The sequence below is a fragment of the Phyllobates terribilis genome, unplaced genomic scaffold, assembly GCF_046119375.1.
Source record: "Phyllobates terribilis strain yellow unplaced genomic scaffold, ASM4611937v1 Scaffold_318__1_contigs__length_2195899, whole genome shotgun sequence".
In the NCBI taxonomy this organism is placed as follows: domain Eukaryota; kingdom Metazoa; phylum Chordata; class Amphibia; order Anura; family Dendrobatidae; genus Phyllobates; species Phyllobates terribilis.
In genome coordinates this window covers 1243219-1268890 of record NW_027363078.1, presented here as the reverse complement: position 1 = coordinate 1268890, position 25672 = coordinate 1243219, and the positions used below count along the sequence as shown (strand labels likewise).

At 35.5% G+C, this 25672-nt stretch overlaps 1 protein-coding gene across 3 annotated transcripts in view; it reads left to right on the top strand.

Moving 5' to 3' along the window:
- The window catches only part of LOC141221120 (uncharacterized), a 249516-nt gene that overhangs the window by 83587 nt on the left and 140257 nt on the right, over window positions 1–25672 (top strand). The gene's annotated exons all lie outside the window — the stretch shown is intronic.

Here is a 25672-nt window from a genome sequence, read left to right as displayed (position 1 = left end):
TCTATTATCTGCTCAGTGGAGAGGTAAACTCTTCTATATTTCTTTTATCTGCTGAGTGGAGAGGTAAACTCTTCTATATTTCTATTATTATCTGCTGAGTGGAGAGGTAAACTCTTCTATATTTCTATTATCTGCTCAGTGGAGAGGTAAACTCTTCTATATTTCTACTATCTGCTGAGCGGAGAGGTAAACTCTTCTATATTTCTATCATCTGCTGAGCGGAGAGGTAAACTCTTCTATATTTCTATCATTATCTGCTGAGCGGAGAGGTAAACTCTTCTATATTTCTATCATTATCTGCTGAGCGGAGAGGTAAACTCTTCTATATTTCTATTATCTGCTGAGTGGAGAGGTAAACTCTTCTATATTTCTATTATCTGCTGAGTGGAGAGGTAAACTCTTCTATATTTCTATTATCTGCTGAGTGGAGAGGTAAACTCTTCTATATTTCTATCATTATCTGCTGAGTGGAGAGGTAAACTCTTCTATATTTCTATTATCTGCTGAGTGGAGAGGTAAACTCTTCTATATTTCTATTATCTGCTGAGTGGAGAGGTAAACTGTTCTATATTTCTATTATCTGCTGAGCGGAGAGGTAAATAAACTCTTCTATATTTCTATTATCTGCTGAGTGGAGAGGTAAACTCTTCTATATTTCTCTCATCTGCTGAGTGGAGAGGTAAACTCTTCTATATTTCTATTATCTGCTGAGTTGAGAGGTAAACTTCTATATTTCTATTATCTGCTGAACGGAGAGGTAAACTCTTCTATATTTCTATTTGCTGAGCGGAGAGGTAAACTTCTATATTTCTATTATCTTCTGAGTGGAGAGGTAAACTCTTCTATATTTCTATCATTATCTGCTGAGTGGAGAAGTAAACTCTTCTATATTTCTATCATTATCTGCTGAGCGGAGAGGTAAACTCTTCTATATTTCTATCATTATCTGCTGAACGGAGAGGTAAACTCTTATATATTTCTATCATTATTTGCTGAGCGGAGAGGTAAACTCTTCTATATTTCTATTATCTGCTCAGTGGAGAGGTAAACTCTTCTATATTTCTATCATTATCTACTGAGCAGAGAGGTAAACTCTTCTATATTTCTATCATCTGCTGAGTGGAGAGGTAAACTCTTCTATATTTCTATTATCTGCTGAGCGGAGAGGTAAACTCTTCTATATTTCTATCATTATCTACTGAGCAGAGAGGTAAACTCTTCTATATTTCTATCATTTGCTGAGTGGAGAGGTAAACTCTTCTATATTTCTATCATTATCTGCTGAGCGGAGAGGTAAACTCTTCTATATTTCTATCATTATCTGCTGAGCGGAGAGGTAAACGCTTCTATATTTCTATTATCTGCTGAGTTGAGAGGTAAACTCTTCTATATTTCTATCACGATCTGCTGAGTGGAGAGGTAAACTCTTCTATATTTCTATTATCTGCTGAACGGAGAGGTAAACTCTTCTATATTTCTATCATTTGCTGAGTGGAGAGGTAAACTCTTCTATATTTCTATTTGCTGAGTGGAGAGGTAAACTCTTCTATATTTCTATTATCTTCTGAGTGGAGAGGTAAACTCTTCTATATTTCTATCATTATCTGCTGAGTGGAGAGGTAAACTCTTCTTTATTTCTATCATTATCTGCTGAGCGGAGAGGTAAACTCTTCTATATTTCTATCATTATCTGCTGAGCGGAGAGGTAAACTCTACTATATTTCTATCATTATTTGCTGAGCGGAGAGGTAAACTCTTCTATATTTCTATTATCTGCTGAGCGGAGAGGTAAACTCTTCTATATTTCTATTATCTGCTGAGCGGAGAGGTAAACTCTTCTATATTTCTATCATTATCTACTGAGCAGAGAGGTAAACTCTTCTATATTTCGATCATTTGCTGAGTGGAGAGGTGAACTCATCTATATTTCTATAATTATCTGCTGAGCGGAGAGGTAAACTCTTCTATATTTCTATCATTATCTGCTGAGTGGAGAGGTAAACTCTTCTATATTTCTATCATTATCTGCTGAGCGGAGAGGTAAACTCTTCTATATTTCTATTATCTGCTGAGCGGAGATGTAAACTCTTCTATATTTCTATCATTATCTGCTGAGCGGAGAGGTAAACTCTTCTATATTTCTGTCATTATCTGCTGAGCGGAGAGGTAAACTCTTCTATATTTCTATTATCTGCTGAGTGGAGAGGTAAACTCTTCTATATTTCTATTATCTGCTGAGTGGAGAGGTAAACTCTTCTATATTTCTATTATCTTCTGAGTGGAGAGGTAAACTCTTCTATATTTCTATTATCTGCTGAGTGGAGAGGTAAACTCTTCTATATTTCTATCATTATCTGCTGAGTGGAGAGGTAAACTCTTCTATATTTCTATCATTTGCTGAGTGGAGAGGTAAACTCTTCTATATTTCTATTATCTGCTGAATGGAGAGGTAAACTCTTCTATATTTCTATTATCTGCTGAGTGGAGAGGTAAACTCTTCTATATTTCTATTATCTGCTGAGCGGAGAGGTAAACTCTTCTATATTTCTATTGTTTGCTGAGTGGAGAGGTAAACTCTTCTATATTTCTATTATCTGCTCAGTGGAGAGGTAATCTCTTCTATATTTCTATTATCTGCTGAATAGAGAGGTAACCTCTTCTATATTTCTATTATCTGCTGAATGGAGAGGTAAACTCTTCTATATTTCTATTATTATCTGCTGAGTGGAGAGGTAAACTCTTCTATATTTCTATCATTTGCTGAGTGGAGAGGTAAACTCTTCTATATTTCTATTTGCTGACCGGAGAGGTAAACTCTTCTATATTTCTATTATCTTCTGAGTGGAGAGGTAAACTCTTCAATATTTCTATCATTATCTGCTGAGTGGAGAGGTAAACTCTTCTATATTTCTATCATTATCTGCTGAGCGGAGAGGTAAACTCTTCTATATTTCTATCATTATTTGCTGAGCGGAGAGGTAAACTCTTCTATATTTCTATTATCTGCTCAGTGGAGAGGTAAACTCTTCTATATTTCTATTATTTGCTGAGCGGAGAGGTAAACTCTTCTATATTTCTATCATTATCTGCTGAGCGGAGAGGTAAACTCTTCTATATTGCTATCATTATCTGCTCAGCGGAGAGGTAAACTCTTCTATAATTCTATTATCTGCTGAGTGGAGAGGTAAACTCTTCTATATTTCTATTATCTGCTGAGTGGAGAGGTAAACTCTTCTATATTTCTATTATCTGCTGAGTGGAGAGGTAAATAAACTCTTCTATATTTCTATCATTATCTGCTGAGCGGAGAGGTAAACTCTTCTATATTGCTATCATTATCTGCTCAGCGGAGAGGTAAACTCTTCTATAATTCTATTATCTGCTGAGTGGAGAGGTAAACTCTTCTATATTTCTATTATCTGCTGAGTGGAGAGGTAAACTCTTCTATATTTCTATTATTATCTGCTGAGCGGAGAGGTAAATAAACTCTTCTATATTTCTATCATCTGCTGAGTGGAGAGGTAAACTCTTCTATATTTCTATTATCTGGTGAGCGGAGAGGTAAACTCTTCCATATTTCTATTATCTGGTGAGTGGAGAGGTAAACTCTTCTATATTTCTATTATCTGCTGAATGGAGAGGTAACCTCTTCTATATTTCTATCATTATCTGTTGAGTGGAGAGGTAAACTCTTCTATATTTCTATTATCTGGTGAGCGGAGAGGTAAACTCTTCTATATTTCTATCATTATCTGCTGAGCGGAGAGGTAAACTCTTCTATATTTCTATCATTATCTGCTGAGCGGAGAGGTAAACTCTTCTATATTTCTATCATTATCTGCTGAGCGGAGAGGTAAACTCTTCTATATTTCTATCATTTGCTGAGTGGAGAGGTAAACTCTTCTATATTTCTATTATCTGCTGAGCGGAGAGGTAAACTCTTCTATATTTCTATTATCTGCTGAGTGGAGAGGTAAACTCTTCTATATTTCTATTATCTGCTGAGCGGAGAGGTAAACTCTTCTATATTTCTATTATCTGCTGAGTAGAGAGGTAAACTCTTCTATATTTCTATTATCTCCTGAGTGGAGAGGTAACCTCTTCTATATTTCTATTATTATCTGCTGAGCGGAGAGGTAAACTCTTCTATATTTCTATTATCTGCTGAGCGGAGAGGTAAACTCTTCTATATTTCTGTTATCTGCTGAGTGGAGAGGTAAACTCTTCTATATTTCTATTATTATCTGCTGAGTGGAGAGGTAAACTCTTCTATATTTCTATTATTATCTGCTGAGTGGAGAGGTAAACTCTTCTATATTTCTATTATCTGCTGAGTGGAGAGGTAAACTCTTCTATATTTCTATTATCTGCTGAGTGGAGAGGTAAACTCTTCTATATTTCTATTATCTGCTGAGTGGAGAGGTAAACTCTTCTATATTTCTATCATTTGCTGAGTGGAGAGGTAAACTCTTCTATATTTCTATCATTATCTTCTGAGTGGAGAGGTAAACTCTTCTATATTTCTATTATCTGCTGAGCGGAGAGGTAAACTCTTCTATATTTCTATCATTATCTGCTGAGTGGAGAGGTAAACTCTTCTATATTTCTATTATCTGCTGAGTGGAGAGGTAAACTCTTCTATATTTCTATCATTATCTGCTGAGTGAAGAGGTAAACTCTTCTATATTTCTATCATTATCTGCTGAGTGGAGAGGTAAACTCTTCTATATTTCTATTATCTGCTGAGTAGAGAGGTAAACTCTTCTATATTTCTATTATCTCCTGAGTGGAGAGGTAACCTCTTCTATATTTCTTTTATTATCTGCTGAGCGGAGAGGTAAACTCTTCTATATTTCTATTATTATCTGCTGAGCGGAGAGGTAAACTCTTCTATATTTCTATTATCTGCTGAATGGAGAGCTAACCTCTTCTATATTTCTATTATTATCTGCTGAGTGGAGAGGTAAACTCTTCTATATTTCTATTATCTGCTGAGTGGAGAGGTAAACTCTTCTATATTTCTATCATTATCTGCTGAGTGGAGAGGTAAACTCTTCTATATTTCTATTATTATCTGCTGAGTGGAGAGGTAAACTCTTCTATATTTCTATCATTTGCTGAGTGGAGAGGTAAACTCTTCTATATTTCTATTATCTGCTGAATGGAGAGGTAACCTCTTCTATACTTCTATTATTATCTGCTGAGTGGAGAGGTAAACTCTTCTATATTTCTATTATCTGCTGAGCGGAGAGGTAAACTCTTCTATATTTCTATCATTTGCTGAATGGAGAGGTAAACTCTTCTATATTTCTATTATTATCTGCTGAGTGGAGAGGTAAACTCTTCTATATTTCTATCATTTGCTGAGTGGAGAGGTAAACTCTTCTATATTTCTATTTGCTGAGCGGAGAGGTAAACTCTTCTATATTTCTATTATCTTCTGAGTGGAGAGGTAAACTCTTCTATATTTCTATTATCTGCTGAATGGAGAGGTAAACTCTTCTATATTTCTATTATCTGCTGAGTGGAGAGGTAAACTCTTCTATATTTCTATTATCTGCTGAGCGGGGAGGTAAACTCTTCTATATTTCTATCATTATCTGCTGAGCGGAGAGGTAAACTCTTGTATATTTCTATCATTATCTGCTGAGTGGAGAGGTAAACTCTTCTATATTTCTATCATTATCTGCTGAGTGGAGAGGTAAACTCTTCTATATTTCTATTATCTGCTGAGTGGAGAGGTAAACTCTTCTATATTTCTATTATTATCTGCTGAGCGGAGAGGTAAACTCTTCTATATTTCTATTATCTGCTGAGTGGAGAGGTAAACTCTTCTATATTTCTATTATTATCTGCTGAGCGGAGAGGTAAACTCTTCTATATTTCTATTATTATCTGCTGAGTGGAGAGGTAAACTCTTCTATATTTCTATTATCTGCTGAGTGGAGAGGTAAACTCTTCTATATTTCTATTATTATCTGCTGAGTGGAGAGGTAAACTCTTCTATATTTCTATCATTATCTGCTGAGTGGAGAGGTAAACCCTTCTATATTTCTATTATCTGCTGAGTGGAGAGGTAAACTCTTCTATATTTCTATTATCTGCTGAATGGAGAGCTAACCTCTTCTATATTTCTATTATTATCTGCTGAGTGGAGAGGTAAACTCTTCTATATTTCTATTATCTGCTGAATGGAGAGCTAACCTCTTCTATATTTCTATTATTATCTGCTGAGTGGAGAGGTAAACTCTTCTATATTTCTATTATCTGCTGAGTGGAGAGGTAAACTCTTCTATATTTCTATTATTATCTGCTGAGTGGAGAGGTAAACTCTTCTATATTTCTATCATTATCTGCTGAGTGGAGAGGTAAACCCTTCTATATTTCTATTATCTGCTGAGTGGAGAGGTAAACTCTTCTATATTTCTATCATTATCTGCTGAGTGGAGAGGTAAACTCTTCTATATTTCTATTATCTGCTGAGCGGAGAGGTAAACTCTTCTATATTTCTATCATTTGCTGAGTGGAGAGGTAAACTCTTCTATATTTCTATCATTATCTGCTGAGTGGAGAGATAAACTCTTCTATATTTCTATTATCTGCTGAGTGGAGAGGTAAACTCTTCTGTATTTCTATTATCTGCTGAGTGGAGAGGTAAACTCTTCTATATTTCTATCATTTGCTGAGTGGAGAGGTAAACTCTTCTATATTTCTATTTGCTGAGCGGAGAGGTAAACTCTTCTATATTTCTATTATCTTCTGAGTGGAGAGGTAAACTCTTCTATATTTCTATCATTATTTGCTGAGCGGAGAGGTAAACTCTTCTATATTTCTATTATCTGCTGAGTGGAGAGGTAAACTCTTCTATATTTCTATGATTATCTGCTGAGCGAAGAGGTAAACTCTTCTATATTTCTATCATTATCTGCTGAGTGGAGAGGTAAACTCTTCTATATTTCTATGATTATCTGCTGAGCGAAGAGGTAAACTCTTCTATATTTCTATCATTATTTGCTGAGCGGAGAGGTAAACTCTTCTATATTTCTATTATCTGCTGAGTGGAGAGGTAAACTCTTCTATATTTCTATTATCTGCTGAGTGGAGAGGTAAACTCTTCTATATTTCTATCATTATCTGCTGAGCGGAGAGATAAACTCTTCTATATTGCTATCATTATCTGCTGAGTGGAGAGGTAAACTCTTCTATATTTCTATCATTATCTGCTGAGCGGAGAGGTAAACTCTTCTATATTTCTATCATTATCTGCTGAGCGGAGAGGTAAACTCTTCTATATTTCTATTATCTGCTGAGTGGAGAGGTAAACTCTTCTATATTTCTATTATCTGCTGAGTGGAGAGGTAAACTCTTCTATATTTCTATTATTGTCTGCTGAGTGGAGAGGTGAACTCTTCTATATTTCTATCATTATCTGCTGAGCAGAGAGGTAAACTCTTCTATATTTCTATTATCTGCTGAGTGGAGAGGTAAACTCTTCTATATTTCTATTATCTGCTGAGTGGAGAGGTAAACTCTTCTATATTTCTATCATTATCTGCTGAGCAGAGAGGTAAACTCTTCTATATTTCTATTATCTGCTGAGTGGAGAAGTAAACTCTTCCAGATTTCTATTATCTGCTGAGGGGAGAGGTAATCTCTTCTATATTTCTATTATCTGCTGAGTGGAGAGGTAAACTCTTCTATATTTCTATTATCTGCTGAGTGGAGAGGTAAACTCTTCTAGATTTCTATCATTTGCTGAGTGGAGAGGTAAACTCTTCTATATTTCTATCATTTGCTGAGTGGAGAGGTAAACTCTACTATATTTCTATTATCTGCTCAGTGGGGAGGTAAACTCTTCTATATTTCTATCATTATCTGCTGAGCGGAGAGGTAAACTCTTCTATATTTCTATCATTATCTGCTGAGCGGAGAGGTAAACTCTTCTATATTTCTATCATCTGCTGAGTGGAGAGGTAAACTCTTCTATATTTCTATTATCTGCTGAGCGGAGAGGTAAACTCTTCTATATTTCTATTATTATCTGCTGAGCGGAGAGGTAAACTCTTCTATATTTCTATTATCTGCTGAGTGGAGAGGTAAACTCTTCTATATTTCTATCATTATCTGCTGAGCGGAGAGGTAAGCTCTTCTATATTTCTAGCATTTGCTGAGTGGAGAGGTAAACTCTTCTATATTTCTATCATTATCTGCTGAGCGGAGAGGTAAACTCTTCTATATTTCTATCATTATCTGCTGAGCGGAGAGGTAAACTCTTCTATATTTCTATCATTATCTGCTGAGCGGAGAGGTAAACTCTTCTATATTTCTATTATCTGCTGAGTGGAGAGGTAAACTCTTCTATATTTCTATTATCTGCTGAGTGGAGAGGTAAACTCTTCTATATTTCTATCATTTGCTGAGTGGAGAGGTAAACTCTTCTATATTTCTATTATCTGCTGAGTGGAGAGGTAAACTCTTCTATATTTCTATTATTATCTGCTGAGCGGAGAGGTAAATAAACTCTTCTATATTTCTATTATCTGCTGAGTGGAGAGGTAAACTCTTCTATATTTCTATCATCTGCTGAGTGGAGATGTAAACTCTTCTATATTTCTATTATCTGCTGAGTGGAGAGGTAAACTCTTCTATATTTCTATTATTATCTGCTGAGCGGAGAGGTAAATAAACTCTTCTATATTTCTATTATCTGCTGAGTGGAGAGGTAAACTCTTCTATATTTATATCATTTGCTGAGTGGAGAGGTAAACTCTTCTATATTTCTATCATCTGCTGAGTGGAGAGGTAAACTCTTCTATATTTCTATTATCTGGTGAGCGGAGAGGTAAACTCTTCTATATTTCTATTATCTTCTGAGTGGAGAGGTAAACTCTTCTATATTTCTATCATTATCTGCTGAATGGAGAGGTAACCTCTTCTATATTTCTATCATTATCTGCTGAGTGGAGAGGTAAACTCTTCTATATTTCTATCATTATCTGCTGAGCGGAGAGGTAAACTCTTATATATTTCTATCATTATCTGCTGAGCGGAGAGGTAAACTCTTCTATATTTCTATCATTATTTGCTGAGCGGAGAAGTAAACTCTTCTATATTTCTATTATCTGCTCAGTGGAGAGGTAAACTCTTCTATATTTCTATTATCTGCTGAGTGGAGAGGTAAACTCTTCTATATTTCTATTATTATCTGCTGAGTGGAGAGGTAAACTCTTCTATATTTCTATTATCTGCTGAGTGGAGAGGTAAACTCTTCTATATTTCTATTATCTGCTGAGCGGAGAGGTAAACTCTTCTATATTTCTATCATTATCTGCTGAGCGGAGAGGTAAACTCTTCTATATTTCTCTCATTATCTGCTGAGCGGAGAGGTAAACTCTTCTACATTTCTATTATCTGCTGAGTGGAGAGGTAAACTCTTCTATATTTCTATTATCTTCTGAGTGGAGAGGTAAACTCTTCTATATTTCTATTATCTGCTGAATGGAGAGGTAAACTCTTCTATATTTTTATCATTGTCTGCTGAGCGGAGAGGTAAACTCTTCTATATTTCTATTATCTGCTGAGTGGAGAGGTAAACTCTTCTATATTTCTATCATTATCTGCTGAGTGGAGAGGTAAACTCTTCTATATTTCTATCATTATCTGCTGAGCGGAGAGGTAAACTCTTCTATATTTCTATCATTATTTGCTGAGCGGAGAGGTAAACTCTTCTATATTTCTATTATCTGCTCAGTGGAGAGGTAAACTCTTCTATATTTCTATTATCTGCTCAGTGGAGAGGTAAACTCTTCTATATTTCTATTATCTGCTGAGCGGAGAGGTAAACTCTTCTATATTTCTATCATTATCTGCTGAGCGGAGAGGTAAACTCTTCTATATTTCTATCATTATCTGCTGAGTGGAGAGGTAAACTCTTCTATATTTCTATTATCTGCTGAGCGGAGAGGTAAACTCTTCTATATTTCTATCATTATCTGCTGAGCGGAGAGGTAAACTCTTCTATATTTCTATCATTATCTGCTGAGCGGAGAGGGAAACTCTTCTATATTTCTATCATTTGCTGAGTGGAGAGGTAAACTCTTCTATATTTCTATTTGCTGAGTGGAGAGGTAAACTCTTCTATATTTCTATTATCTTCTGAGTGGAGAGGTAAACTCTAATATATTTCTATTATCTGCTGAATGGAGAGGTAAACTCTTCTATATTTCTATCATTATCTGCTGAGCGGAGAGGTAAACTCTTCTATATTTCTCTCATTATCTGATGAGCGGAGAGGTAAACTCTTCTATATTTCTATTATCTGCTGAGTGGAGAGGTAAACTCTTCTATATTTCTATCATTATCTGCTGAGTGGAGAGGTAAACTCTTCTATATTTCTATCATTATTTGCTGAGCGGAGAGGTAAACTCTTCTATATTTCTATTATCTGCTCAGTGGAGAGGTAAACTCTTCTATATTTCTATTTGCTGAGCGGAGAGGTAAACTCTTCTATATTTCTATCATTATCTGCTGAGCGGAGAGGTAAACTCTTCTATATTTCTATCATTATCTGCTGAGTGGAGAGGTAAACTCTTCTATATTTCTATTATCTGCTGAGCGGAGAGGTAAACTCTTCTATATTTCTATCATTATCTGCTGAGCTGAGAGGTAAACTCTTCTATATTTCTATCATTATCTGCTGAGCGGACAGGTAAACTCTTCTATATTTCTATCATTTGCTGAGTGGAGAGGTAAACTCTTCTATATTTCTATCATTATCTGCTGAGCGGAGATGTAAACTCTTCTATATTTCTATCATTATCTGCTGAGCGGAGAGGTAAACTCTTCTATATTTCTATTATCTGCTGAGCAGAGAGGTAAATAAACTCTTCTATATTTCTATTATCTGCTGAGCGGAGAGGTAAACTCTTCTATATTTCTATTATCTGCTGAGTGGAGAGGTAAACTCTTCTATATTTCTATTATCTGCTGAGTGGAGAGGTAAACTCTTCTATATTTCTATTATCTGCTGAGTGGAGAGGTAAACTCTTCTTTATTTCTATTATCTGCTGAGCGGAGAGGTAAACTCTTCTATATTTCTATCATTATCTGCTGAGCGGAGAGGTAAACTCTTCTATATTTCTATCATTATTTGCTGAGCGGAGAGGTAAACTCTTCTATATTTCTATTATCTGCTCAGTGGAGAGGTAAACTCTTCTATATTTCTTTTATCTGCTGAGTGGAGAGGTAAACTCTTCTATATTTCTATTATTATCTGCTGAGTGGAGAGGTAAACTCTTCTATATTTCTATTATCTGCTCAGTGGAGAGGTAAACTCTTCTATGTTTCTACTATCTGCTGAGCGGAGAGGTAAACTCTTCTATATTTCTATCATTATCTGCTGAGCGGAGAGGTAAACTCTTCTATATTTCTATCATTATCTGCTGAGCGGAGAGGTAAACTCTTCTATATTTCTATTATCTGCTGAGTGGAGAGGTAAACTGTTCTATATTTCTATTATCTGCTGAGTGGAGAGGGAAACTCTTCTATATTTCTATTATCTGCTGAGTGGAGAGGTAAACTCTTCTATATTTCTCTCATCTGCTGAGTGGAGAGGTAAACTCTTCTATATTTCTATTATCTGCTGAGTTGAGAGGTAAACTTCTATATTTCTATTATCTGCTGAACGGAGAGGTAAACTCTTCTATATTTCTATTTGCTGAGCGGAGAGGTAAACTCTTCTATATTTCTATTATCTGCTGAGTGGAGAGGTAAATAAACTCTTCTATATTTCTATCATTATCTGCTGAGTGGAGAGGTAAACTCTTCTATATTTCTATTATCTTCTGAGTGGAGAGGTAAACTCTTCTATATTTCTATCATTATCTGCTGAGTGGAGAAGTAAACTCTTCTATATTTCTATCATTATCTGCTGAGCGGAGAGGTAAACTCTTCTATATTTCTATCATTATCTGCTGAACGGAGAGGTAAACTCTTATATATTTCTATCATTATTTGCTGAGCGGAGAGGTAAACTCTTCTATATTTCTATTATCTGCTCAGTGGAGAGGTAAACTCTTCTATATTTCTATCATTATCTACTGAGCAGAGAGGTAAACTCTTCTATATTTCTATCATCTGCTGAGTGGAGAGGTAAACTCTTCTATATTTCTATTATCTGCTGAGCGGAGAGGTAAACTCTTCTATATTTCTATCATTATCTACTGAGCAGAGAGGTAAACTCTTCTATATTTCTATCATCTGCTGAGTGGAGAGGTAAACTCTTCTATATTTCTATTATCTGCTGAGCGGAGAGGTAAACTCTTCTATATTTCTATCATTATCTACTGAGCAGAGAGGTAAACTCTTCTATATTTCTATCATTTGCTGAGTGGAGAGGTAAACTCTTCTATATTTCTATCATTATCTGCTGAGCGGAGAGGTAAACTCTTCTATATTTCTATCATTATCTGCTGAGCGGAGAGGTAAACGCTTCTATATTTCTATTATCTGCTGAGTGGAGAGGTAAACTCTTCTATATTTCTATTATCTGCTGAGTGGAGAGGTAAACTCTTCTATATTTCTATTATCTGCTGAGTTGAGAGGTAAACTCTTCTATATTTCTATCACGATCTGCTGAGTGGAGAGGTAAACTCTTCTATATTTCTATTATCTGCTGAACGGAGAGGTAAACTCTTCTATATTTCTATCATTTGCTGAGTGGAGAGGTAAACTCTTCTATATTTCTATTTGCTGAGTGGAGAGGTAAACTCTTCTATATTTCTATTATCTTCTGAGTGGAGAGGTAAACTCTTCTATATTTCTATCATTATCTGCTGAGTGGAGAGGTAAACTCTTCTTTATTTCTATCATTATCTGCTGAGCGGAGAGGTAAACTCTTCTATATTTCTATCATTATCTGCTGAGCGGAGAGGTAAACTCTACTATATTTCTATCATTATTTGCTGAGCGGAGAGGTAAACTCTTCTATATTTCTATTATCTGCTGAGCGGAGAGGTAAACTCTTCTATATTTCTATTATCTGCTGAGCGGAGAGGTAAACTCTTCTATATTTCTATCATTATCTACTGAGCAGAGAGGTAAACTCTTCTATATTTCGATCATTTGCTGAGTGGAGAGGTAAACTCTTCTATATTTCGATCATTTGCTGAGTGGAGAGGTGAACTCTTCTATATTTCTATAATTATCTGCTGAGCGGAGAGGTAAACTCTTCTATATTTCTATCATTATCTGCTGAGTGGAGAGGTAAACTCTTCTATATTTCTATCATTATCTGCTGAGCGGAGAGGTAAACTCTTCTATATTTCTATTATCTGCTGAGTGGAGAGGTAAACTCTTCTATATTTCTATTATCTGCTGAGTGGAGAGGTAATCTCTTCTATATTTCTATCATTATCTGCTGAGTGGAGAGGTAAACTCTTCTATATTTCTATCATTATCTGCTGAGTGGAGAGGTAAACTCTTCTATATTTCTATTATCTGCTGAGCGTAGAGGTAAACTCTTCTATATTTCTATCATTTGCTGAGTGGAGAGGTAAACTCTTCTATATTTCTATTATCTGCTGAGTGGAAAGGTAAACTCTTCTATATTTCTATCATTATATGCTGAGTGGAGAGGTAAACTCTTCTATATTTCTATCATTATATGCTGAGTGGAGAGGTAAACTCTTCTATATTTCTATTATCTGCTGAGCGGAGAGGTAAACTCTTCTATATTTCTATTGTTTGCTGAGTGGAGAGGTAAACTCTTCTATATTTCTATTATCTGCTCAGTGGAGAGGTAATCTCTTCTATATTTCTATTATCTGCTGAATGGAGAGGTAAACTCTTCTATATTTCTATTATTATCTGCTGAGTGGAGAGGTAAACTCTTCTATATTTCTATCATTTGCTGAGTGGAGAGGTAAACTCTTCTATATTTCTATTTGCTGACCGGAGAGGTAAACTCTTCTATATTTCTATTATCTTCTGAGTGGAGAGGTAAACTCTTCAATATTTCTATCATTATCTGCTGAGTGGAGAGGTAAACTCTTCTATATTTCTATCATTATCTGCTGAGCGGAGAGGTAAACTCTTCTATATTTCTATCATTATTTGCTGAGCGGAGAGGTAAACTCTTCTATATTTCTATTATCTGCTGAGTGGAGAGGTAAACTCTTCTATATTTCTATTATCTGCTGAGCGGAGAGGTAAACTCTTCTATATTTCTATCATTATCTGCTGAGCGGAGAGGTAAACTCTTCTATAATTCTATTATCTGCTGAGTGGAGAGGTAAACTCTTCTATATTTCTATTATCTGCTGAGTGGAGAGGTAAACTCTTCTATATTTCTATTATCTGCTGAGTGGAGAGGTAAATAAACTCTTCTATATTTCTATCATTATCTGCTGAGCGGAGACGTGAACTCTTCTATATTGCTATCATTATCTGCTCAGCGGAGAGGTAAACTCTTCTATAATTCTATTATCTGCTGAGTGGAGAGGTAAACTCTTCTATATTTCTATTATCTGCTGAGTGGAGAGGTAAACTCTTCTATATTTCTATTATCTGCTGAGTGGAGAGGTAAATAAACTCTTCTATATTTCTATCATTATCTGCTGAGCGGAGAGGTAAACTCTTCTATATTGCTATCATTATCTGCTCAGCGGAGAGGTAAACTCTTCTATAATTCTATTATCTGCTGAGTGGAGAGGTAAACTCTTCTATAATTCTATTATCTGCTGAGTGGAGAGGTAAACTCTTCTATATTTCTATTATCTGCTGAGTGGAGAGGTAAACTCTTCTATATTTCTATTATTATCTGCTGAGCGGAGAGGTAAATAAACTCTTCTATATTTCTATCATCTGCTGAGTGGAGAGGTAAACTCTTCTATATTTCTATTATCTGGTGAGCGGAGAGGTAAACTCTTCCATATTTCTATTATCTGGTGAGTGGAGAGGTAAACTCTTCTATTTTTCTATTATCTGCTGAATGGAGAGGTAACCTCTTCTATATTTCTATCATTATCTGCTGAGTGGAGAGGTAAACTCTTCTATATTTCTATCATTATCTGCTGAGCGGAGAGGTAACTCTTCTATATTTCTATCATTATCTGCTGAGCGGAGAGGTAAACTCTTCTATATTTCTATCATTATCTGCTGAGCGGAGAGGTAAACTCTTCTATATTTCTATCATTTGCTGAGTGGAGAGGTAAACTCTTCTATATTTCTATTTGCTGAGTGGAGAGGTAAACTCTTCTATATTTCTATTATCTTCTGAGTGGAGAGGTAAACTCTTCTATATTTTTATTATCTGCTGAATGGAGAGGTAAACTCTTCTATATTTCTATCATTATCTGCTGAGCGGAGAGGTAAACTCTTCTATATTTCTCTCATTATCTGATGAGCGGAGAGGTAAACTCTTCTATATTTCTATTATCTGCTGAGTGGAGAGGTAAACTCTTCTATATTTCTATTATCTGCTGAGTGGAGAGGTAAACTCTTCTGTATTTCTATCATTATCTGCTGAGCGGAGAGGTAAACTCTTCTATATTTCTCTCATTATCTGATGAGCGGAGAGGTAAACTCTTCTATATTTCTATTATCTGCTGAGTGGAGAGGTAAACTCTTCTATATTTCTATTATCTGCTGAGCGGAGAGGTAAACTCTTCTATATTTCTATCATTATCTGCTGAGCGGAGAGGTAAACTCTTCTATATTTCTATTATCTGCTCAGTGGAGAGGTAAACTCTTCTATATTTCTATTTGCTGAGCGGAGAGGTAAACTCTTCTATATTTCTATCATTATCTGCTGAGCGGAGATGTAAACTCTTCTATATTTCTATCATTATCTGCTGAGCGGAGAGGTAAACTCTTCTATATTTCTATTATCTGCTGAGCAGAGAGGTAAATAAACTCTTCTATATTTCTATTATCTGCTGAGCGGAGAGGTAAACTCTTCTATATTTCTATTATCTGCTGAGTGGAGAGGTAAACTCTTCTATATTTCTATTATCTGCTGAGCGGAGAGGTAAACTCTTCTATATTTCTATTATCTGCTGAACGGAGAGGTAAACTCTTCTATATTTCTATTATCTGCTGAACGGAGAGGTAAACTCTTCTATATTTCTATTATCTGCTGAGCAGAGAGGTAAATAAACTCTTCTATATTTCTATTATCTGCTGAGCGGAGAGGTAAACTCTTCTATATTTCTATTATCTGCTGAGTGGAGAGGTAAACTCTTCTATATTTCTATTATCTGCTGAGTGGAGAGGTAAACTCTTCTATATTTCTATTATCTGCTGAGCGGAGAGGTAAACGCTTCTATATTTCTATTATCTGCTGAGTTGAGAGGTAAACTCTTCTATATTTCTATCACTATCTGCTGAGTGGAGAGGTAAACTCTTCTATATTTCTATTATCTGCTGAACGGAGAGGTAAACTCTTCTATATTTCTATTATTATCTGCTGAGCGGAGAGGTAAACTCTTCTATATTTCTATCATTTGCTGAGTGGAGAGGTAAACTCTTCTATATTTCTATTTGCTGACCGGAGAGGTAAACTCTTCTATATTTCTATTATCTTCTGAGTGGAGAGGTAAACTCTTCTATATTTCTATCATTATCTGCTGAGTGGAGAGGTAAACTCTTCTATATTTCTATCATTATCTGCTGAGCGGAGAGGTAAACTCTTCTATATTTCTATCATTATTTGCTGAGCGGAGAGGTAAACTCTTCTATATTTCTATTATCTGCTCAGTGGAGAGGTAAACTCTTCTATATTTCTATTATCTGCTGAGTGGAGAGGTAAACTCTTCTATATTTCTATTATCTGCTGAGCGGAGAGATAAACTCTTCTATATTTCTATCATTATCTGCTGAGCGGAGAGGTAAACTCTTCTATATTGCTATCATTATCTGCTCAGCGGAGAGGTAAACTCTTCTATAATTCTATTATCTGCTGAGTGGAGAGGTAAACTCTTCTATATTTCTATTATCTGCTGAGTGGAGAGGTAAACTCTTCTATATTTCTATTATCTGCTGAGTGGAGAGGTAAACTCTTCTATATTTCTATTATTATCTGCTGAGCGGAGAGGTAAATAAACTCTTCTATATTTCTATTATCTGCTGAGTGGAGAGGTAAACTCTTCTATATTTCTATCATCTGCTGAGTGGAGAGGTAAACTCTTCTATATTTCTATTATCTGGTGAGCGGAGAGGTAAACTCTTCTATATTTCTATTATCTGCTGAATGGAGAGGTAACCTCTTCTATATTTCTATCATTATCTGCTGAGTGGAGAGGTAAACTCTTCTATATTTCTATCATTATCTGCTGAGCGGAGAGGTAAACTCTTCTATATTTCTATCATTATCTGCTGAGCGGAGAGGTAAACTCTTCTATATTTCTATCATTATCTGCTGAGCGGAGAGGTAAACTCTTCTATATTTCTATCATTTGCTGAGTGGAGAGGTAAACTCTTCTATATTTCTATTTGCTGAGTGGAGAGGTAAACTCTTCTATATTTCTATTATCTGCTGAGTGGAGAGGTAAACTCTTCTATATTTCTATTATCTGCTGAGTGGAGAGGTAAATAAACTCTTCTATATTTCTATCATTATCTGCTGAGCGGAGAGGTAAACTCTTCTATATTGCTATCATTATCTGCTCAGCGGAGAGGTAAACTCTTCTATAATTCTATTATCTGCTGAGTGGAGAGGTAAACTCTTCTATAATTCTATTATCTGCTGAGTGGAGAGGTAAACTCTTCTATATTTCTATTATCTGCTGAGTGGAGAGGTAAACTCTTCTATATTTCTATTATTATCTGCTGAGCGGAGAGGTAAATAAACTCTTCTATATTTCTATCATCTGCTGAGTGGAGAGGTAAACTCTTCTATATTTCTATTATCTGGTGAGCGGAGAGGTAAACTCTTCCATATTTCTATTATCTGGTGAGTGGAGAGGTAAACTCTTCTATTTTTCTATTATCTGCTGAATGGAGAGGTAACCTCTTCTATATTTCTATCATTATCTGCTGAGTGGAGAGGTAAACTCTTCTATATTTCTATCATTATCTGCTGAGCGGAGAGGTAACTCTTCTATATTTCTATCATTATCTGCTGAGCGGAGAGGTAAACTCTTCTATATTTCTATCATTATCTGCTGAGCGGAGAGGTAAACTCTTCTATATTTCTATCATTTGCTGAGTGGAGAGGTAAACTCTTCTATATTTCTATTTGCTGAGTGGAGAGGTAAACTCTTCTATATTTCTATTATCTTCTGAGTGGAGAGGTAAACTCTTCTATATTTTTATTATCTGCTGAATGGAGAGGTAAACTCTTCTATATTTCTATCATTATCTGCTGAGCGGAGAGGTAAACTCTTCTATATTTCTCTCATTATCTGATGAGCGGAGAGGTAAACTCTTCTATATTTCTATTATCTGCTGAGTGGAGAGGTAAACTCTTCTATATTTCTATTATCTGCTGAGTGGAGAGGTAAACTCTTCTGTATTTCTATCATTATCTGCTGAGCGGAGAGGTAAACTCTTCTATATTTCTCTCATTATCTGATGAGCGGAGAGGTAAACTCTTCTATATTTCTATTATCTGCTGAGTGGAGAGGTAAACTCTTCTATATTTCTATTATCTGCTGAGCGGAGAGGTAAACTCTTCTATATTTCTATCATTATCTGCTGAGCGGAGAGGTAAACTCTTCTATATTTCTATTATCTGCTCAGTGGAGAGGTAAACTCTTCTATATTTCTATTTGCTGAGCGGAGAGGTAAACTCTTCTATATTTCTATCATTATCTGCTGAGCGGAGATGTAAACTCTTCTATATTTCTATCATTATCTGCTGAGCGGAGAGGTAAACTCTTCTATATTTCTATTATCTGCTGAGCAGAGAGGTAAATAAACTCTTCTATATTTCTATTATCTGCTGAGCGGAGAGGTAAACTCTTCTATATTTCTATTATCTGCTGAGTGGAGAGGTAAACTCTTCTATATTTCTATTATCTGCTGAGCGGAGAGGTAAACTCTTCTATATTTCTATTATCTGCTGAACGGAGAGGTAAACTCTTCTATATTTCTATTATCTGCTGAACGGAGAGGTAAACTCTTCTATATTTCTATTATCTGCTGAGCAGAGAGGTAAATAAACTCTTCTATATTTCTATTATCTGCTGAGCGGAGAGGTAAACTCTTCTATATTTCTATTATCTGCTGAGTGGAGAGGTAAACTCTTCTATATTTCTATTATCTGCTGAGTGGAGAGGTAAACTCTTCTATATTTCTATTATCTGCTGAGCGGAGAGGTAAACGCTTCTATATTTCTATTATCTGCTGAGTTGAGAGGTAAACTCTTCTATATTTCTATCACTATCTGCTGAGTGGAGAGGTAAACTCTTCTATATTTCTATTATCTGCTGAACGGAGAGGTAAACTCTTCTATATTTCTATTATTATCTGCTGAGCGGAGAGGTAAACTCTTCTATATTTCTATCATTTGCTGAGTGGAGAGGTAAACTCTTCTATATTTCTATTTGCTGACCGGAGAGGTAAACTCTTCTATATTTCTATTATCTTCTGAGTGGAGAGGTAAACTCTTCTATATTTCTATCATTATCTGCTGAGTGGAGAGGTAAACTCTTCTATATTTCTATCATTATCTGCTGAGCGGAGAGGTAAACTCTTCTATATTTCTATTATCTGCTCAGTGGAGAGGTAAACTCTTCTATATTTCTATTATCTGCTGAGTGGAGAGGTAAACTCTTCTATATTTCTATTATCTGCTGAGCGGAGAGATAAACTCTTCTATATTTCTATCATTATCTGCTGAGCGGAGAGGTAAACTCTTCTATATTGCTATCATTATCTGCTCAGCGGAGAGGTAAACTCTTCTATAATTCTATTATCTGCTGAGTGGAGAGGTAAACTCTTCTATATTTCTATTATCTGCTGAGTGGAGAGGTAAACTCTTCTATATTTCTATTATCTGCTGAGTGGAGAGGTAAACTCTTCTATATTTCTATTATTATCTGCTGAGCGGAGAGGTAAATAAACTCTTCTATATTTCTATTATCTGCTGAGTGGAGAGGTAAACTCTTCTATATTTCTATCATCTGCTGAGTGGAGAGGTAAACTCTTCTATATTTCTATTATCTGGTGAGCGGAGAGGTAAACTCTTCTATATTTCTATTATCTGCTGAATGGAGAGGTAACCTCTTCTATATTTCTATCATTATCTGCTGAGTGGAGAGGTAAACTCTTCTATATTTCTATCATTATCTGCTGAGCGGAGAGGTAAACTCTTCTATATTTCTATCATTATCTGCTGAGCGGAGAGGTAAACTCTTCTATATTTCTATCATTATCTGCTGAGCGGAGAGGTAAACTCTTCTATATTTCTATCATTTGCTGAGTGGAGAGGTAAACTCTTCTATATTTCTATTTGCTGAGTGGAGAGGTAAACTCTTCTATATTTCTATTATCTTCTGAGTGGAGAGGTAAACTCTTCTATATTTTTATTATCTGCTGAATGGAGAGGTAAACTCTTCTATATTTGTATCATTATCTGCTGAGCGGAGAGGTAAACTTTTCTATATTTCTCTCATTATCTGATGAGCGGAGAGGTAAACTCTTCTATATTTCTATTATCTGCTGAGTGGAGAGGTAAACTCTTCTATATTTCTATTATCTGCTGAGTGGAGAGGTAAACTCTTCTATATTTCTATCATTATCTGCTGAGCAGAGAGGTAAACTCTTCTATATTTCTATTATCTGCTGAGTGGAGAGGTAAACTCTTCTATATTTCTATTATCTGCTGAGCGGAGAGGTAAACTCTTCTATATTTCTATCATTATCTGCTGAGCGGAGAGGTAAACTCTTCTATATTTCTATTATCTGCTCAGTGGAGAGGTAAACTCTTCTATATTTCTATTATCTGCTGAGCGGAGAGGTAAACGCTTCTATATTTCTATTATCTGCTGAGTTGAGAGGTAAACTCTTCTATATTTCTATCACTATCTGCTGAGTGGAGAGGTAAACTCTTCTATATTTCTATTATCTGCTGAACGGAGAGGTAAACTCTTCTATATTTCTATCATTATCTGCTGAGTGGAGAGGTAAACTCTTCTATATTTCTATCATTATCTGCTGAGTGGAGAGGTAAACTCTTCTATATTTCTATCATTTGCTGAGTGGAGAGGTGAACTCTTCTATATTTCTATCATTATCTGCTGAGCGGAGAGGTAAACTCTTCTATATTTCTATCATTATCTGCTGAGTGGAGAGGTAAACTCTTCTATATTTCTATCATTATCTGCTGAGTGGAGAGGTAAACTCTTCTATATTTCTATTATCTGCTGAGTGGAGAGGTAAACTCTTCTATATTTCTATTATCTGCTGAGTGGAGAGGTAAACTCTTCTATATTTCTATCATTATCTGCTGAGTGGAGAGGTAAACTCTTCTATATTTCTATTATCTGCTGAGCGGAGAGGTAAACTCTTCTATATTTCTATTATCTGCTGAGCGTAGAGGTAAACTCTTCTATATTTCTATCATTTGCTGAGTGGAGAGGTAAACTCTTATATATTTCTATTATTATCTGCTGAGCGGAGAGGTAAACTCTTCTATATTTCTATCATTTGCTGAGTGGAGAGGTAAACTCTTCTATATTTCTATTATTATCTGCTGAGCGGAGAGGTAAACTCTTCTATATTTCTATCATTTGCTGAGTGGAGAGGTAAACTCTTCTATATTTCTATCATTTGCTGAGTGGAGAGGTAAACTCTTCTATATTTCTATTATTATCTGCTGAGCGGAGAGGTAAACTCTTCTATATTTCTATTATCTGCTGAGTGGAGAGGTAAACTCTTCTATATTTCTATTATCTGCTGAGTGGAGAGGTAAACTCTTCTATATTTCTATCATTATATGCTGAGTGGAGAGGTAAACTCTTCTATATTTCTATCATTATCTGCTGAGTGGAGAGGTAAACTCTTCTATATTTCTATTTTCTGCTGAGCGGAGAGGTAAACTCTTCTATATTTCTATCATTTGCTGAGTGGAGAGGTAAACTCTTCTATATTTCTATTATCTTCTCAGTGGAGAGGTAAACTCTTCTATATTTCTATTATCTGCTGAATGGAGAGGTAACCTCTTCTATATTTCTATTATCTGCTGAATGGAGAGGTAAACTCTTCTATATTTCTATTATTATCTGCTGAATGGAGAGGTAAACTCTTCTATATTTCTATCATTTGCTGAGTGGAGAGGTAAACTCTTCTATATTTCTATTATCTGCTGAGTGGAGAGGTAAACTCTTCTATATTTCTATTATCTGCTGAGTGGAGAGGTAAAATCTTCTATATTTCTATTATCTGCTGAGTGGAGAGGTAAACTCTTCTATATTTCTATTATCTGCTGAATGGAGAGGTAACCTCTTCTATATTTCTATCATTATCTGCTGAGTGGAGAGGTAAACTCTTCTATATTTCTATCATTATCTGCTGAGTGGAGAGGTAAACTCTAATATATTTCTATTATTATCTGCTGAGCGGAGAGGTAAATAAACTCTTCTATATTTCTATCATCTGCTGAGTGGAGAGGTAAACTCTTCTATATTTCTATTATCTGGTGAGCGGAGAGGTAAACTCTTCTATATTTCTATTATCTGGTGAGTGGAGAGGTAAACTCTTCTATATTTCTATTATCTGCTGAATGGAGAGGTAACCTCTTCTATATTTCTATCATTATCTGCTGAGTGGAGAGGTAAACTCTTCTATATTTCTATCATTATCTGCTGAGCGGAGAGGTAAACTCTTCTATATTTCTATCATTTGCTGAGTGGAGAGGTAAACTCTTCTATATTTCTATTATCTTCTGAGTGGAGAGGTAAACTCTTCTATATTTTTATTATCTGCTGAATGGAGAGGTAAACTCTTCTATATTTCTATCATTATCTGCTGAGCGGAGAGGTAAACTCTTCTATATTTCTCTCATTATCTGATGAGCGGAGAGGTAAACTCTTCTATATTTCTATTATCTGCTAAGTGGAGAGGTAAACTCTTCTATATTTCTATTATCTGCTGAGTGGAGAGGTAAACTCTTCTATATTTCTATCATTATCTGCTGAGCGGAGAGGTAAACTCTTCTATATTTCTATTATCTGCTGAGTGGAGAGGTAAACTCTTCTATATTTCTATCATTATCTGCTGAGCGGAGAGGTAAACTCTTCTATATTTCTATCATTATCTGCTGAGCGGAGAGGTAAACTCTAATATATTTCTATCATTTGCTGAGTGGAGAGGTAAACTCTTCTATATTTCTATCATTATCTGCTGAGCGGAGATGTAAACTCTTCTATATTTCTATCATTATCTGCTGAGCGGAGAGGTAAACTCTTCTATATTTCTATTATCTGCTGAGCAGAGAGGTAAACTCTTCTATATTGCTATCATTATCTGCTGAGCGGAGAGGTAAACTCTTCTATATTGCTATCATTATCTGCTGAGCGGAGAGGTAAACTCTTCTATATTTCTATTATCTGCTGAGTGGAGAGGTAAACTCTTCTATATTTCTATTTGCTGAGCGGAGAGGTAAACTCTTCTATATTTCTATCATTATCTGCTGAGTGGAGAGGTAAACTCTTCTATATTTCTATTATCTGCTGAGCGGAGAGGTAAACTCTAATATATTTCTATCATTTGCTGAGTGGAGAGGTAAACTCTTCTATATTTCTATCATTATCTGCTGAGCGGAGATGTAAACTCTTCTATATTTCTATCATTATCTGCTGAGCGGAGAGGTAAACTCTTCTATATTTCTATTATCTGCTGAGCAGAGAGGTAAATAAACTCTTCTATGTTTCTATTATCTGCTGAGCGGAGAGGTAAACTCTTCTATATTTCTATTATCTGCTGAGTGGAGAGGTAAACTCTTCTATATTTCTATTATCTGCTGAGCGGAGAGGTAAACTCTTCTATATTTCTATTATCTGCTGAACGGAGAGGTAAACTCTTCTATATTTCTATTATTATCTGCTGAGTGGAGAGGTAAACTCTTATATATTTCTATTATCTGCTGAGCGGAGAGGTAAACTCTTCTATATTTCTATCACTATCTGCTGAGTGGAGAGGTAAACTCTTCTATATTTCTATTATCTGCTGAACGGAGAGGTAAACTCTTCTATATTTCTATCATTATCTGCTGAGTGGAGAGGTAAACTCTTCTATATTTCTATCATTTGCTGAGTGGAGAGGTAAACTCTTCTATATTTCTATTTGCTGAGTGGAGAGGTAAACTCTTCTATATTTCTATTATCTTCTGAGTGGAGAGGTAAACTCTTCTATATTTCTATCATTATCTGCTGAGTGGAGAGGTAAACTCTTCTTTATTTCTATCATTATCTGCTGAGCGGAGAGGTAAACTCTTCTATATTTCTATCATTATCTGCTGAGCGGAGAGGTAAACTCTTCTATATTTCTATCATTATTTGCTGAGCGGAGAGGTAAACTCTTCTATATTTCTATTATCTGCTGAGCGGAGAGGTAAACTCTTCTATATTTCTATCATTATCTGCTGAGCGGAGAGGTAAACTCTTCTATATTTCTATTATCTGCTGAGCGGAGAGGTAAACTCTTCTATATTTCTATCATTATCTGCTGAGCGGAGAGGTAAACTCTTCTATATTTCTATCATTATCTACTGAGCAGAGAGGTAAACTCTTCTATATTTCTATCATTTGCTGAGTGGAGAGGTGAACTCTTCTATATTTCTATCATTATCTGCTGAGCGGAGAGGTAAACTCTTCTATATTTCTATCAATATCTGCTGAGTGGAGAGGTAAACTCTTCTATATTTCTATTATCTGCTGAGTGGAGAGGTAAACTCTTCTATATTTCTATTATCTGCTGAGTGGAGAGGTAAACTCTTCTATATTTCTATCATTATCTGCTGAGTGGAGAGGTAAACTCTTCTATATTTCTATTATCTGCTGAGCGGAGAGGTAAACTCTTCTATATTTCTATTATCTGCTGAGCGTAGAGGTAAACTCTTCTATATTTCTATCATTTGCTGAGTGGAGAGGTAAACTCTTCTATATTTCTATTATTATCTGCTGAGCGGAGAGGTAAACTCTTCTACATTTCTATTATCTGCTGAGTGGAGAGGTAAACTCTTCTATATTTCTATTATCTGCTGAGTGGAGAGGTAAACTCTTCTATATTTCTATCATTATATGCTGAGTGGAGAGGTAAACTCTTCTATATTTCTATCATTATCTGCTGAGTGGAGAGGTAAACTCTTCTATATTTCTATTATCTGCTGAGCGGAGAGGTAAACTCTTCTATATTTCTATTATCTGCTGAGCGTAGAGGTAAACTCTTCTATATTTCTATCATTTGCTGACTGGAGAGGTAAACTCTTCTATATTTCTATTATTATCTGCTGAGCGGAGAGGTAAACTCTTCTATATTTCTATTATCAGCTGAGCGGAGAGGTAAACTCTTCTATATTTCTATTATCTGCTGAGCGGAGAGGTAAACTCTTCTATATTTCTATCATTTGCTGAGTGGAGAGGTAAACTCTTCTATATTTCTATTATCTGCTCAGTGGAGAGGTAATCTCTTCTATATTTCTATTATCTGCTGAATGGAGAGGTAACCTCTT